The sequence below is a fragment of the Hemibagrus wyckioides genome, linkage group LG05 (assembly GCF_019097595.1).
Source record: "Hemibagrus wyckioides isolate EC202008001 linkage group LG05, SWU_Hwy_1.0, whole genome shotgun sequence".
NCBI classification, from domain to species: Eukaryota; Metazoa; Chordata; class Actinopteri; order Siluriformes; family Bagridae; genus Hemibagrus; species Hemibagrus wyckioides.
Window position 1 is genome coordinate 12,351,790 of NC_080714.1, and position 17,084 is coordinate 12,368,873.

General features: G+C 44.2%; 1 protein-coding gene across 1 annotated transcript in view; it reads right to left on the reverse strand.

The window, feature by feature from the left end:
* Positions 1-5,909: 5,909 nt before the first annotated feature.
* LOC131353269 (uncharacterized) overlaps positions 5,910-17,084 on the reverse strand; it is a 230,517-nt gene continuing 219,342 nt past the window's right edge. The window contains exon 2 of the mRNA XM_058390179.1: positions 5,910-6,790. The gene's annotated coding sequence lies outside the window, so the exon portion shown is untranslated. The remainder of the gene's footprint in view (positions 6,791-17,084) is intronic.

Below are 17,084 nucleotides of genomic sequence, written 5' to 3' on the forward strand. Positions count from 1 at the left end.
GCTGAAATTTCAAGTTTTTAAATTAATGAAGTCATCATCAAGTTTATTATCTAACCTATCAAGTTTACTTATAGGTTAGCACATGCCATAAATGCAGCATATCAAATAGAGCTCAATGTTCTTGAAATAATCTTACTTTTGCTCTGACCCCTGTAAAAGACCACACCCCAAATTTAGCATATCCTCCTGTCCTGTCATGTATATCACTTTCGAGTTTAATGCAAATCCACACCGTCATAAGTAACAGCTGTAAGAGTAAATAAAGCTATGCTTCCCATAATTTGTTTCACGTGTGACTGCAATAGAGTTTAAAATTGATATGCTTTAAAGATCTTTAAAGCAAGAAAATGGACTTCACTGAGTAGTCTGACGTCTAATAATTTGACAGACCAAAATGTAGAAGAAGAAGAAAACTCTCAACACTTCCAGTGGGTTCACAAGCACAGCATACTTGGACCCCTAAAAAATAGAAAATCCCAACAAAAATTTAAGGGTTCCAGCATCTAATATGCTTGGGCACCTAAAAAGTTATAATAATATTACAGTTTCTGTAAATGTTGTTAAAAACACTTTCCACACACATTATTTATGTTTGAGAATGTCTGATAATGTTTAAGAACAATTAATTATTCTCATTCAAAGTTAAATACAGAATATGTAGTGCTTAACCAAAGCTTTAAACTTAAAGAATTTATTGTTTTATTTGTAAATCATTTAAGATTAAGTTGTGATTTTTGCCTACTTATGATGTATACATGTCTGTGCTGTTCACTTGTGATGTCAATGTTTATGTTTTTCTGTTTTTCTCTTATTTTAGCTTTAAGCATTATCTGTGTGGTCTTGAATGTGTCCTTTGCACATACATCTCAGTATAAAAGTCTGTTTTATACTTATTTTTATACTTTTCATCCAGGTAGGTTTACAGCAGTTGCTGGTGTTAGTGCGGGGTTTGAAACTGTGCAGGGAGGTTTACAACAGCCCACATGAACAAAATGCTGATTTATTCAAATATTTGTCTGAATCAATCAATTTATCATTTATTGCTTAGTAGAATGTGTAGAATGCATGGTTAATATGTTTTATGCCTTGGCAATACAACACATATGCATAATATTTTTCACTCTACTGTGCGATGTCTTCACTAAGAGAAAACTTGTTTGACAAGAAATAGAAATAGTATACATTTTTAAAAAAGCATTATATCCTATACATTCCATAATGCATTAATCTCTCAATTTTACATAATAGACAAAAAAAATTAGGTTGGAAACCACACTCCAGATGTTGCTGCAACCAGCCCCACATCCATGATGCTCATGACTATGTACTTTACAGATGATTTGGAAGCCTTCGTGGAGCTCTTAAATATGTGGCAACTTCATGTGGCTGGACTGAAGAAGAGAAGTTGGCAGCTCGTTGATCTTCCTACAGCAGCTCAAGGACTCCTGTTAGCTGTGGATGCTGGCTGAGGAGTGGGGCACTGAATTAATCCATGTACTGGGGGTGCTGGCACAGTTAATCTTGCAGCCAACAGCAGGAACAGCATGAGTTACTAACCAATCTGGCCTGACCTCTATTATTATGTTATACCATCTATAACTTAATGTTTCTGCCGACAGAACTGTCGCTAATGTTTTTTCTTTCTCATATTATTGTGTGAGATCACACATTTTCCCCATTCTCATTCCCAGTTCAACATGACTGTTAATGAATATGATATTAAAGAAGACGATGAGTGTATATACATTTGCCAAACCCTTTAGGAACATTGTAGTAATACATATACAGCATTTGGCAGGCACCCTTATTCAGAGCAACTTACAGTTGTCTCATTTTTTACAACTGAGGAATTGAGGGTTTAATGGATTCTACAAGATGGAAACTTTTCTTTAAGATTTTGAGAGTGGAGGTTGAAGCACACAGGTAGACTACATCCTATATAGTAGAGGCAATCTGAAAAAGATTAGTGACTGTAAAGTGGTAGTGGGAGAGAGTGTAGCCAGACAGCATAGGATGGTGGTGTGTAGGATGACTTTGATGGTCTGTGAGAAGAAGAAGTCAAAGATAAAGAAGAAAACCAAGTGGTGGAAGCTGAAAAAGGAGGAATGATGTGAGGAATTTAGACAGAAGTTGAGGCAGGCTCTGGGTGGTCAGGTAGTGCTGCCAGATGACTGGGAAACTACAGCAGAAGTGATCAGGGAGACAGGAAGAAAGGTGCTGGGTGTGTCATCTGGAAGGAGGAAAGAAGATAAGAAGACTTGGTGGTGGAATGAGGAAGATCAGGATAGTATTCAGAGGAAGAGGTTAGCCAAGAAAAAGTGGGAAATAGACAGGAATACAAGGAGTTATAGCGCAGAGTGAAGAGGGAGGTGTCTAAGGCAAGCAGAAGGCATATGATGAGTTGTATACTAGGTTAGACACTAAAGAAGGAGAGAAGGACTTGTACAGGTTATCTAGGCAGAGGAATCGAGATGGGAAGGATGTGCAGCAAGTTAAGGCTAGTTCACACTACAAGACTTTAACCGTCGGCAGATCGATTTGCTGTTCAGACTACATGACTTCACTGTATGTCACTGTATGTTTTTGTCCTTGTGGTGTTCACACTAAGCGATGCTTCATAAATGATCCACAAGAGGGGGTCGCACACCACACGATCTGACAACAACTTCTTCCGGTGACCTCAACCTGTTGACTTGCTCTCTCATTGGCTGGAGGTCGTAGCTACAATTGACACCACATGATGTCGAGTCGGCCGACCGTCCCAGATATTTAACATGCCAGATATCTGGATTTTGTCTGCGAGGTGTCAGCGACGTGTCAGCGAGCCTCTTTGAGTAGTCGTTGAGTAGTTCACACATAAAGATTGCAGAGCGCTGATCACCTGCTGATTTTCCCACAATCATAGCCCGATCTGTCGGCGAGCTCATTAATTTGCAAATCATGCTTAAATCGGGCTTAAAATCCTGTAGTGTGAACTAGGCTTTAGAGTTATTAAGGATAGAGATGGAAAGGTGCTCACAAGTGAGGAGAGTACAGAGGAAATGGAAGGAATACTTTGAATAGCTGATGAATGAGGATAAAGAGAGGGAAAAAAGAGTAGAAAGTAGATAAGATTAGAAAGGATGAAGTCAAAAAGGCTTTGAAGAGGATGAAAAGTGGAAAGGCAGTTGGTCTTGATGACATCCCGGTGGAGGTCTGGATGTGTCTAGAAGAGGCAGCAGTGGAATGTTTAACTAGTTTGTTTAACAGAGTGAGAAGATGCCTGAGGAATGGAGAAAAAGTGTATTAGTGTTGATCTTTAAGAATAAGGGTGATATGCAAAGTTGCAGCAACTATAGGGGGATAAAGTTGACAAGTATGGATTCATGCCCAGAAAGAGCACAACAGATGCAATTTTTGCTCTGAGAATTTTGATGGAGAAGTCTAGGGATGGTCAGAGAGAGTTCCACTGTGTGTTTGTAGACTTGAAGAAAGCGTATGACAGGGTGCCAAGAGAAGAGCTATGGTACTGTATGAGGAAGTCCGGAGTAGCAGAGAAGTATGTCAGAGTGGTGCAGGACATGTATGAGAGGAACAGGACAGTGGTGAGGTGTGCTGTAGGTCATACAGAGGAATTCAAAGTGGAGGTGGGACTGCATCAGGTATCGGCTTTGAGCCCCATCCTGTTTGCTATAGGGATGGACCAGTTGTCAGAGGAGGTCAGGCAAAAGTCTCCTTGGACAATGATGTTTGCAGATGACATTGTGATCTGTAGTGAGAGCAGGGAGGAAAATCTGGAGAGGTGGAGCTTTGCACTGGAGAGAAGAGGAATGAAAGTCAGTAAGATTACAGGGTGAAGAGTTGAGGAAGGTACAGGAGTTTAAGTACTTGGGATGAACAGTCCAGAGTAATGGATAGTGTGCAGGCAGGTAAGAATGGGTGGAGAAAGATGTTGGGATTTCTGTGTGATAGAAAAATATCAGCAAGGATCAAGGGGAAGGTGTACAAGACAGTGGTGAGACCGGCCATGCTATATGGTTTAGAGACATTGTCACTTAGTAAGAGACAGGAGTCAGAGCTGGAGCTAGCAGAGCTGAAGATGTTTGAGGTTCTCTTTGGGAGTGAGAAGGTTGGACAGCATTAGGAATGTGTACATCAGAGGGACAGCTCATGTTGGACATTTGGGGGACAAAGTTAGGGAGGCCAGATTAAGATGGTTGGGACATGTTCAGAGGGAGAGTGAGTATATTGGTAGGAGAATGTTGGACATGGAGATGCCAGGCAGGACGCAAAGAGGAAGGCCAAAGAGGAGGTATATGGATGTAATAAGGATATGAAGGTAGTGGGTGCAAGTGTTGAGGATGCAGAAGATGGGGATAGGTGGAGAGAGAGCTACAACTTCCCCTAATACTGAGTAGGTCCTCCCTTTGCTCTCAATAAATAACTTCATTCTTTGTGTCATGGATTTTAAAAGATGGAAAATTCCTTTAAGATTTTGGTTATTGTTGACATAATTGTATCAAACAATTCCTGCAGATTTTTCAGGTGCAATTTTGCAGTGGCATGCAAACACTGATTGGTATTAACTGGCTCAAAGTGTGTCAAGAAAACATTACTCCACTGCCCCTAGCCTTGAGTATTGAGACAAGGCAGACTGGGTACATGGATTCTTTGTGTTGGCACCAAATTCTGACCCCTCTCATCAACAAGGTATTTCTTTCCACAAAACTGCGGTTCTCTGGTTTTGCTTGTAACTTTTTGAGTCTAGATTGTTGTATGTTAAAATCCCAGGATATTAGCAGTTATAGAAACACTTATACCAGCCTGTCTGCCACATATCTCGCCCATATCTGCATGATTTTATTCATTGCACTGCTGCCATAAGAAATCTATTTTCACAGGCTTAAAAATAAGACAAACTAACATAATTCTAAATATGAGGATAATTTTAATACTTGGATGCAGACTCTGAAGTTTAAAATCCATGGACCCATCAGTTTCCTCCCTTGAATTGCTTTTCCAGCCTTTAATGCAGATGCCATCAGTTGCTGCTTGTTTGTGGGTTGTTCTGCATTCAGTTTTGTCTTCAGTAAGTTACAAACATTCTCAATTTCCTTGTGGTCAGGATAGTGACTTGGCCATTTGAACATTCTGTGTTTGAATTAAGAAGCTCTTGGATTGCTTTTACAATATGCTTTAGTACAGTCATTATCATCTGTTCTGTGAAGTGCCATGCTGTCAGTTGTATGTAGCATCTAACTGAATCTGAGCATTTATAGGTGTAAAGACTTAAGAATTCATCCTGCATCAGCAGCCACATGACCAAAAAACACCAGTAACTATGTTCTGTTGGCAGCTATATATGCCAATGTCATAACACTGCCTTTACCAAATGGTTTCATATTTCCTAATAATCTTTTTCCAGACTTGGGAAAGTCTAATCTCGTTTGTATCTTATGGTAAACCCTCAGTTTTCACTATCATGAAGGCATTGTAGTCTTTTATAATAATACCTTGAGAATGTTCTTGACTAAGCTTGATGTTGTGAAGGGTTTTTGTATAACAAGGAAAGCATTCTGTTATCATCTGTGGGAGATAATTTTGTAAATGAGAATATATGTATAAGGTATGTGTGAAATAATCAGGGGGACAGCAGGAGTGAGTTCTCAGGTAAGGTTTATTCGTTAGGTCGTTTGAGCTTAAGAACAATATAAGGTTTAACACGGCATGTTGGCCTGTCACGGGCCTTGCACACAGGCTGCAAGGGCTTTGAAGAACAAGTAGCTGTATCAATGATGTCAGTCTGGCAGGCTTTCTCTGCGGTACCAGGCTTTCCAAACTTGGACCAATCAATGGCAGAGACGCACCCTAGATTGTTATGGTCAATCTTCACTCCACTGGTACCTTGAGCGGCAGTGAGCTCATCATGAAGTAAATGCAGCGCGTGTTGGATGGCAATGGTGGTACCAGGCGAAATATCTAGAGTACATACGTAGAAGACAGCGGATAAATCAGAAAATCCGTGAGGTGTAAAAGTTAATAAAAGAAAGGGTGTTGGCCCCTGAAGAACTGAGAACTTACCCATGCTGTCTCCTGAAGAAGAATGAGGTATTGGCGAGAGTGAGGCCAAAGACAATCCCACTGGTGGGGGCGGAAACGCCCAATTTTTAATATAATGATTCAGGAAAGTTTAATTATAATGGTATTCGAAAAGTTGTAAATTCAAAGATAATGGTGTAAAAAAGAATCTAAAAGGTCTAAAAAAGAAAGAGGGGTGGGATTGTCTAGGCAAAGAACCAGTGACGTGTTGCATTGGGAAGATAAGGGAAATGTATATAAAGGCTGTAGTTGGAGTTCCCCGAGAGGAGGTTGTTGGGACGTTCATGCGTGAGCATCTCAATTCTTGTGTCAGCGCTGATTACAAAATAAAATCTCTTATCTGCATTCATCTAGTCTGCTTGATTGGCTTATTTAGTTTTGAGGCCTTACTAACTATGAGTCTCACTTAGACTGAGCTGTTGGGTCAGTGTGGAGCTAGAGTCAGATTTTGGTAGTGAGTACAGTAGATTTTTATTCCACATTGTTTTGGTGACCCCGACGTGATTTCAAAGAAAACGAGATTGGCACAGAGAGAACAGCAGAGCCCCAGACCCGGGACCTGAGGCTGCAGCCACCGCCCACGGACCAGACACGGGATCCAACTAGGACAGAGGTAAGGCAGAAGCCTGTTTAACCGAATTTCTGCATTAGTTGTGTGTGGTCTGGGGAGGCGGAGGCGCTCGGCCCAGGGTCGGATCAGCTCTGCTCCAACCTATTGAGGCAGAGAGGCAGAGTGAGTGTAAGTTAAAACCACATAGAGTGACATGATAAATTGCATGTTTTGTATTGAAAAGACTAGATGATGTCAGATGTATGAATGTGTAAAGGCCTGTATGATCGAAAGTCCTGGTGGGTTCCAGGTGGTATGAGAGAAATTCCTGTGAAAAAGACCTTATTTGGACGCAAACGGAGCGTTTAGTAGCAGAATAGTAAGTTCTGTGAACGTGAACACCGTCACTGGAAAAAGAAAAATAAGTGTCAAGTAGCAGGTGATAAAAGAGAAGAGTAAAATTCCTGGATCCGGGTGGTAGTGAAAGGAAAATAAGAGAAGAAAAGAGAAATATAGTGAAAAATCCCGGATCTAGGTGTAAGAGAAATAAGAGATAAAGAGAATATAATGAGAAAAAGCGCTGAATAGAAAAGTCCTGGATCCAGGTGGTAGAAAATAAAGAAAAGGTTAAGAAAATAAGGAGAGGCCTGCTGTCGGCCTTTGTCTGTTGTCTGTTGAAAGTGTGGTTTGACATCCATGGGGTCCAGGTGAAGATGTAGCATACTGTAGTAAACAACTGCTCCCGAATGGTGGAAGTGTTTGTATCCGCCTACACGGGACGACACCGTGTGAGTGCTTACTTTACCGTTCCGGAGGAACTAAGTGAGGAAGTTCCCAATATTATCACAGAAAGAGCAAAAACTCGCGGATTAGAGCTAAGTCTTAGCAGTCCACTACCATTCAAGCGAGTTGGTTATAGGTTTCCAAATAGGTTTGAAAGGGAGTTCGCGGAGGCAGCACTAGAGTTGTTGAGAAAGGAAGCTGGGAAACTCCTGGTTAGGGTCAATTTAATGTGGCCTATGACCCCAAGAGGTCCTCAATACACGGAAGTTTGGGTTAGCATGTGGAAGTTGGGGCAGGATCGTAGGTTGTGGAAGTGTTTCATTGCAGGAAGTTTAACAGTAGATCCTCAGGTGATGATGAAGAATTAAAAAGAACAAGTGTGTGTGTGTGGAAAAAGATTGAGTGCTTTCTGAAGTAGTGGAGAGGTGTGTGTGTGTGTGTGCGGGGGCATTGTGCCAAGAAAGAGTGAGTAAGAGCGGAGACATCCCCCTAGAAGGAGGAATTTCATACAGAATAAGTGAGGGAAAAGAGTTGTACATATGAATAGGCTGAGGAGTTCAACGGCTAGAGACACGGTTTGTGGACTTGGAACGAAATCAAAAGCGGCTGAAAGCAGGTTTAGCGAGGGAGGGATATTGTGCGATCAGCAAAAGAGAATACTTAGGAAAAATCCGCCTAAAACTTGGGTCTGCATACTATTGGGCCACTCAGTGAATTGTAAAAAATGTGACCCAGATAATACAACATTACCCTTACTGAAGTATTGAGCTATTATATTGATACCATATACTGCATGCGCACTACTGTTTTCTTCAGCTGTATGGCCTTTCGCCAAGACTTGGAGATAGAAACAAGGGGAATACGCACACACTTTTGGGATGAGCGGACATATAAAGATAGGGAAGGAGTAGAGCACTGGCAGCCAGAAGATTTGATTAGAGATAAATTGTGGGCCCTGACAAAGTTTGACGGACTGTACACCTTACAAAGAACGTTCCCTGACGTAGACTGGTACGAAGCCTTGAGGAAGATTTGGCGTCCCAAGTTGTTGAGTCCTATATTGAGAGCACTAGTTGACGCTCCTGAGCCCAGCAGTGTAGCCATCCCAATATTTGATTTCATCAGTGACCCATATAAGGAAGACGACGAACCCCTGGCAGAGTTATTCCAGCCCAGACCAAGCCAGTACAATTATTGTTCGGGATTGACAGCAACTGTGACAGTAGAACCGCGACTCGTACACTGGGAAAGAGGTTTTGCAACGTCAGTGCTGATTGATAAGATCAATGCGCTCGGTGAGAAGATAAGAAAGAATCCAGTAAGGCCGAGCTTGACAGTGAAACGAATCAGCGTCGCACTGACGTGGTCAGAAGGTAACAAGAATCCAGGAGAGAGAAGTAGCGCATACAGGGCACAACAGGGGTGCATCATGAGTGAAGGGAGAAGACAGCCTACACCAGTTGACATTATAATAGCGCAACACAAACCTGATGAGAAGTATGTCAGGAAGTGTATGAGAAAATGGCATGACAGGACTCAGGGGACATGGCAGTGGCCGGTGGAAGGAACATTTGATGAAAAGGCCTGCTCAGAGGTGAGAGAAATGCTGAGACACTTGGAAGCCAAGCAAAGATGATGATAAATCCAGAGGAAAGAAGTATAGGCGGTTAGAGATTCTGGAATGGTTCATGAGAGAAGGAAAGAAGGTCAGAGAAGCAGAAGAAGCGGTGAAGCGAGCGATAAAGAAGGAAGAAGAGCGGAGTAGAGAGGAGAGAGAAATAGAAAGACCACCGCCAATCTACTGTCCACCACCCAACTACAACGAGCCAGTGGTGGGCAGGGAACAAGTGGGAGTGTATCCAACCTTAACGGACTGCTATGCCGACTGGACAGGATGGGAAGACGTGGAGATATCAGTTGAAAACCCAATTAAAGGAAAAATTAGAAGGAGCAAAGAGACAGGGGGAAATCACAGTGAAAATGAGGAAGAAGGGGAGGCAGAGGAGATACTGCAAAGAGCAAAGAAAGAGAGTGAAGAGTATTTGCAAAAGGGAAAGGAGTTCACACACTCAACACCAGTGGGGGACAGTGCCGAGAGATATATCTCAACGTGTGCGAGTGGGCCTACAGCGCCCCCTATGCCCCCGGAAGAATGGGAAAGAGATGAACCAATGAGTGAAGAACAGGGTGTGTATAATCAATCCCGAACAGAAAAGACAACAGGGCCACCGGAAAAACAACCATGTGCTGAATACTGGCGAGAAGATCCAGAGAGACAGGTTAGAGGAGTGCTGTACATAGAGCCAAGGGAAGATGCAATGAAGAGACAGAGGGACACCAAAGAGCAGAAGGTGAGGGATAGTGTTCGTGATTTCGCGCAGCAGCTGGAAGATTTAGAAGAGCGCTTACAAAATTCAGTTACAGCGTTGGAGGAGCAGCTGGAACGGGAGCACACGCGACCAAGAACCTTAAGGGACAAGAAGTCACTAAAAGCACCGCAGAGATATGGGTTTGATGGTGAGGAAGAGGTTCGAATGAATCCCCTGGTGACAAAAGGAAGAGATGTGCAATATGTTCCATGGACATTTATGGATATGGTAGGATTAAGCTCACAGCTACCGGAGATGTGTAATGGAGGGCAGAGGTGGATTACAAAGTTTGAAGAAAAGACAGCAGGACATACCTTGTCGATAGGAGATGTGAAGGCTATATTAGCCCAAACAATAGGGAAAGCAAAGACAGCTGAAATACTGGATGAAGCTGGACTAAAAGGAGCAATGGATCTACCAGGCTGGGATGCTATAGCATTGGGGACATGGAGAAACAGGTTGTGGAATGAAATAAGGAAAACCTACCCCACGAAAATGGACCCAGGACAACTGGAACACATGATTCTGAAGGAAGAAGAAAATGTAGTAAAATTCATCCATGATTATCAGAATAAATGGAAGGAAGAGACAGGTGGAACATGGGACGAGACGGACACAAGTAAAGGACTGTTTAAATTAATGCTGAAGAAATGTCTACCAGAACCAGTCCAAACCTCGTTGGATGAGGTGGTCGGTCTAAACTCCATGCCATGGGATACCTACAAAGCACATGTGATACATTATGTGGAACAATACAGAAAGAAACAAAAGGACGAGAAAACAGCCTCAGAGGCCCTACTGACACAGTTATATAAAACACAGCTTGGCGAGTTGACAAGAGCTAGACAGAAAGAAAAGGAGAGAGACAAAGCAGGAAAAATACAAGCCGCAGTGGTTATCCCAGCAGGCCAAGAACCAGTACAGAATAACCAAATGCTGCCGCAACAAGGACAAACACCGCAGCAGCCGCAAATGATGCCACAACCGCAGGCGGCAGCACCAAACTCGCAGCATCCACAAAATAGTCAGGTGTACCCAATGGCCCAACCCATTAATGTCCACATTGGCGGAGCACAAGGAAGATTTAGAGGACGCCCAATGAGAGGTCGGTGGCAAGGGAGAAGGCAGCCGTGGGAACGATTTGGATCACCACCGCAGGGATATGCGCCGCAGAGGACTGGAGGGCCCCAAGGACTGAGTTATGCGCAGGCACCCCCCAATCCTCAGTACCAACAGCCTCAACAACCACTAGAGTGCTGGGGCTGCGGAGGGAGTGGACACATGAGAAGAGACTGCCCACATATGTATCAGCCCCAGATAGGCCCGGGACTGGGGCCCGCACCAAATTGGAGTTGAAGCGGCCCTGAGAAGCCAGAGGGGGAGAATATGCAGTATGCTACTACACTGCATCCGCAACAGGAACCAACTGTCATGGTAACACTCAATAATGAGCGTCCTTTTCCATTCATGATCGACACAGGTGCCACATATTCATGTATAGGGCGCGAAGGCTCGAATCTCCCTCTCGCTCGGAAGACCATCAAAACAACAGGCTTCTCAGGGATCTCGCAGATCTTGCATTTCACAGAGCCTCAGATATTAACATTAGAAGACACCACCATTGTGGCACCACTTTTGTATTCACCCTCTACACCAGTCAATTTATTGGGACGAGATCTTTTGTGTAAATTTAAGGCTAGAATTCAGTGCAGCCCTACAGGCCTCTGGGTAACATTCCCAGACAGAACCACAGCAGAACAATATCTCATGGCTGGGACGCAGGCAGACACAGAGTGTAGCACAGTGTATTGGCTACAGAACGACGATCCTTCATTATCAGAGTTGCAGGCCAGCTATTTACAGTGGAAGCCATGGATACAGGCCGGATTACACCGAACCTAAGAGCCCGCTGCACTGTACCATGTGTTTTGACCCTGACAGCGCCAATGAAGAATATGCAACACTATGGTCAGATATGTTGGAAGGAAAACTGTTTGACGTGGTGACAACAGACATCTTCGTGGGCCCTCAAGGAGTGGCAGCGGCAGTTCAGTTACCCAATAACTTGGAGAGCTGGTACCAGATTACAAACTCAATACCACACATCACACTGATGGTAGCAGGAGGCTATGAATCGAAAGACCTGGGACCAATGCTCAAAGAAACTAGCCAGGTGCTGGAATGGAAGCCAACCATCAACCAGTACATGCACACCTCACCGGATGGAAAATTTATGCGCATTTCTCAAAAAGGCACAGACACTTTAAGAGCCACACAAACCTTGATAGAAAAGAAAATGTCTCCTATTTATCAGTTACCACTTTCAGATGACAAAGACATCGCACCAGATAAACAATCGGATACAGAAACTGAAGAGCTGTTAGCCACAATCCCAAGTGTGCTCTGGACTCAGCACTCTACAGACGTAGGACTCATAAAGTCAGTAGGACAGGTTTTGATAAAACTTAAACCTAATGTCAGGTACCCGTATCAGAAACAATATCCACTAACACCACAGGCTCAGGCGGGGATAGGACCCACACTTGAGGGGTTATTGGAGGCAGGGGTTCTAATACCAACACATAGCCGTTGCAATACTCCAATATTCCCAGTTAGAAAACCAAATTCAGATAAGTGGCGACTTGTGCATGATTTACGTGCTATTAACCATATAGTTGAGGCAGAAGCACCCATAGTCCCAGATCCACATACGTTACTCTCCAACATCCCAGGCAATACTAAGTGGTACACGGTCATTGATTTGTGTTCTGCATTTTTTAGTATTCCACTGCATCCTGATTCACAACATTTGTTTGCGTTCACGTATAACGGCCAACAGTACACATACACGAGATTGCCCCAGGGCTATTGTGAAAGCCCATCAATTTTCAATCGAATTGTGGCTAGGGATCTAGCTTCATTGGATATTGACAGTCTTCTCCTGACATATGTTGATGACATCCTGATTTGTAGCCCAACTAAAGAACAGTGCCAGGCAGACTCCCTAAAAGTATTGAGACTCTTAGCAGAAAACGGACACAAGGTGAGCAAGGAAAAGTTACAGTTCTGCAAACAGGAAGTAGAATATCTAGGAAGAGTTTTGCATGGCACTAGTCGTAAGCTGTCGCCTACGCATCTAGAGGCGGTCCGTAAAGCCCCGAAACCGCAAACGGTTGGACAGATGTTGTCTTTCCTGGGTATGGTGGGTTATAGCAGACAGTGGATAGTAGATTTTGCATTAAAGGTAGCTCCACTACGCGCGTTGATAAAAGCAGCTGATCAGAAAAAAGCTGCATTGGTTTGGACGACAGAGGCCGTTGCAGCTTTCGAAATGCTGAAGGAGGATCTTTGTACAGCACCAGCGCTAGCGAGTCCTGATTACGGTAAGCCATTCTTCCTGTATGTATCAGAAAAACGAGGCTTTGCTAATGCCGTGCTAACTCAGCAACAGGGACCGGGCAAGCAGCCTGTTGCTTACTTTAGCTGCAGGCTAGACAACATTGAGAGTGGTATGCCGCCGTGTTACCGTGGATTAGCAGCAGCAGCCTTTGCGTATCAAAAGGCGTCAACCATTACGATGGGCCATCCTACTATATTGTACACTACACATGCGTTACACGCCCTGCTTACCAGTCCGACATTTGTGATAACTCATGCGCGGAAGACAGGTTACGACGTAATTCTCTCTTCACCAGAATTGACTATTCAAAGATGCCAGACAGTCAATCCAGCTGATAGAATGATGACCCCATTGGATGGTGAACCGCACGATTGTCAGCAAGTTTCATCCACATACTCTAAAGCGCGTCAGGACCTTGAAAATCAACCTTTGCCACATTCGGATGTAACCTTTTTTGTTGACGGTTCGTGCTTTAGAGGCCCAGACGGGAACTTGGCGGGTTACGCCATAGTAGCGCCCAGTAATGATTTGACTAGCTTTGTTACTGTTCAGTCTACGGCTGTTTCTCAACCATGTTCTGCACAATTGGCTGAGTTAAAAGCGCTCGCTGCAGCTTGCAAGCTAGCTGCAGGGAAATCTTGTACTATTTTCACGGATTCGCAGTATGCTTATGGTGTGTGTCATTACTTCGGCCCTACATGGGCCCAGAGAGGGTTATTGAGAGCAGATGGCTCTCCTGTGACGCATGGAATGGCCATAACTGATTTGTTACATGCTATTACTCTGCCAGCTAAACTAGCTATCGTCAAATGTTTAGCGCATAAAACCGATGGCTCTTTTGTTACCAGTGGAAACACTGCAGCAGATGAGGCAGCAAAATCAGCAGCTTTAGGACATACTAACATTATGCTTGTGACCGACTCTGAAGGCGATGACTACCCAGAAACGGACTTAACCTCCTTAGCCGCAGCGCAAAATTCGGCCTCAGTGTATGAGATATCTAAGTGGATAAAAAGGGGGGCGGTTAAGAATGCACGGACAGGCGTATGGCGTGGTCCTCAGGGGCATTTTGTGGCTCCTCTCTCATTTCTCACATCGTTGATTAATGATGCGCATGGCTTGAGCCATTGCGCAAGGGGGAAGTGATCAAACGAATTCAAAGAGCATGGTGGTCTCCGTATTTAGCTCAGATGGTTGATCACAGGTTAGCACATTGTGAAATATGTGCAGAATACAACAACAGGAAAAGTTTTACTGCCCCAATAGGTCACATACCAGAGCCAGACGGACCATTCAGGCATCTGATCATTGACTTCATGGATATGGCTGAGGTGAAGGAGAAGAAAAGGTATGTCTTGGTGGTGGAGGATAGATTTAGTAGATGGGTGGAGGCGCACCCAACAGCTAAAGCAGATGCAGATTCAGTGGCTAAATTTTTGTGTCGTGAGGTGATTCCAAGGTTTGGTATTCCTGATAAGATCAGCTCAGACAGTGGTACTCACTTTGTGAACAGTGTGATTCGTAGAGTGTTCCAGTATTTAAGAATACGACACAGATTGGGTTGTGTCTATCACCCACAGTCGCAGGGAATGGTGGAAAGGGCCAATGGAACATTAAAAGCGAAGCTGGCAAAAATTTGCGAAGCGGGAAAAATGAATTGGGTGCAAGCTTTGCCACTAGCACTGATGAGCATGAGAATGCAAACTAACCGAATGACGCATCTAACCCCACATGAAATGCTTACAGGACGACCTATGCCTGTGCCTTATCTACGGGGGCCCTATAAGGGCCCTTCGCTGGAGCAGCTTGAAAGTGAGCTTGGCAATTATGTGAAGCACTTGACTGAAATACATCGAGCTATATTCCAACAGGTGAAAGATGCTACGGAGGGAAGGACGAGCGAAATTGACGAGGAGCTGAGGACTGTGAAACCAGGAGACTGGGTGTATGTCAAGGTCTTCAAGAGAAGATGGAATGAGCCCAGACGAGTTGGACCACTAAAAGTTGTCTTAGCAACTCCAACAGCCGTAAAGGTCGAAGGTAAGACTGCTTGGTTTCATCTAAATCACTGTTGCAGAGCACCAGACCCAGGGGCTGGAGCGAGACGTGAAAGAGTGCAGGAGCAGGATCCACTGATAAGGGAATTCGAGGCGCGAAGGCGTGATCCAGCTGTTCCCGCCTCACAACCCCCTTCGGTACAAGCGCCCCACCCGCAGAGCCAGGAGTTTCAACCGTGGGAGAGTCCAGAAGAACAAGAAGAAGACGACCCAAGGGAAGGGCCTTCACAACACGATGTGGGAGATACAGGACCTGCCTATAGAACTAGAGCCCGTGCACGGCGAGAACACTGAAAGAGAAGGGAGAGAGAGGAACGATGAGCAAGAAATAAATGAAGAGGAGGGAAACGGTGATGGAATCAACAGAACGGACTGGGGCTTATTGGTACTTGTAATAATAGCACTGCTGTGTATAGGACTATGGATATACACACTTATACGAGTCTTCGGTGATGATGAACACATGAATGATGAAACTAGGGGAATACATTATATTGAGCAATCACCAACAACGCTGCCCAGAATACGCAGAGACACTGCACAGTCAATGAGCCTTATGAGCAGATTAGACCAGGAGTTGTGGACAAACAACTTGTTTTACCAATGGCTAAGTTACACAGCACACGAAGCAGGAAATACCTCGTGCATAGTGTGCCATGACAGGACATCGCGAGCTCCCAGAGTTTTTCCAACGAGAGGACCAGAAGGTTGTAATAGCACCAAGCACAACCTACGCCACCTATGCCCATTCGTTTGTCTTATGCATTCTATCTCATGTGCCTACGGCCCAACCAGGTTAAAAAAGTTGAATAGCACCTGTGAGTATGAGGAGATCGGGACTGAGGGACATCCGCCCATCAGAGTGAGTGAGCGTCAGGGACAGAGGTACCCATTCTGTGTATGTTCAAACGGATCACAGGTGTTTGTCGGCAACATTTCTAAAGACTGTGACATGACGGCAGATACAAAAGGATTAAAGATTACTGTGTGGAGACAGTGGAAAAAGGACTATATTGATCTGAACCAGCCTGACCTATCTAATGGGACTAGGCCACTGGCTGATGTATTCTGGTATTGTGGATATAGTGTTGCTAGGCAGACCCTGCCACCCGGATGGGGAGGATGCTGTGCAACAGTGGTGCTGACAGGAAAACTAACTGTGCTGCAAGAAAAGGAGATTAATACATCAGGTCGACGAATTAAGCGCGACTTGGGACGATTCGACAGGAGCAGTGGGGTTTACGTGGATTGGAGAGGGATTCCGGTGGGAGTCCCTGATGAACATGCTGCCATTGGTCGACCAGGAGCAGGAGCACTGACCTTTTTCTTGCCATGGGCACAGATTGGTAAAAACGTGAGATGGATTAACTATATTTGGTACAATCAACAAAGGTTCATGAACTACACAATACAAGCATTGGATTGATTCAAGAACAACTACATGCAACATCTACCATGGCCTTACAGAACAGGCTTATCCTGGACACCATGAGGGCCCCGGAAGAAGGAGTGTGTACTATGTTTGGAGACCAATGTTGTACTTACATTCCAATACACACTGGTCCAGAGGGTAACCTGAGTAAAATATTGCGGCAGATGAAAGATCTTAGAGACGAGCACGTAGAGAACACATATAAACCAACAAATGATTGGCTGGCATGGTTGTTCTCCTCAAATTGGAGAGCCGTCATACTTAGGATAGGAACAGTCGTAGGTGTGGTTTTGGTGATACTTGCAGTTCTGTTGTGTTGTGTAGTTCCACTACTGCGTTCCATGATTACACAAATGACGCACACATTGTTTGGCCAATATGTTCAGATGACACATGAGATTGAGTCTCCGTTTAA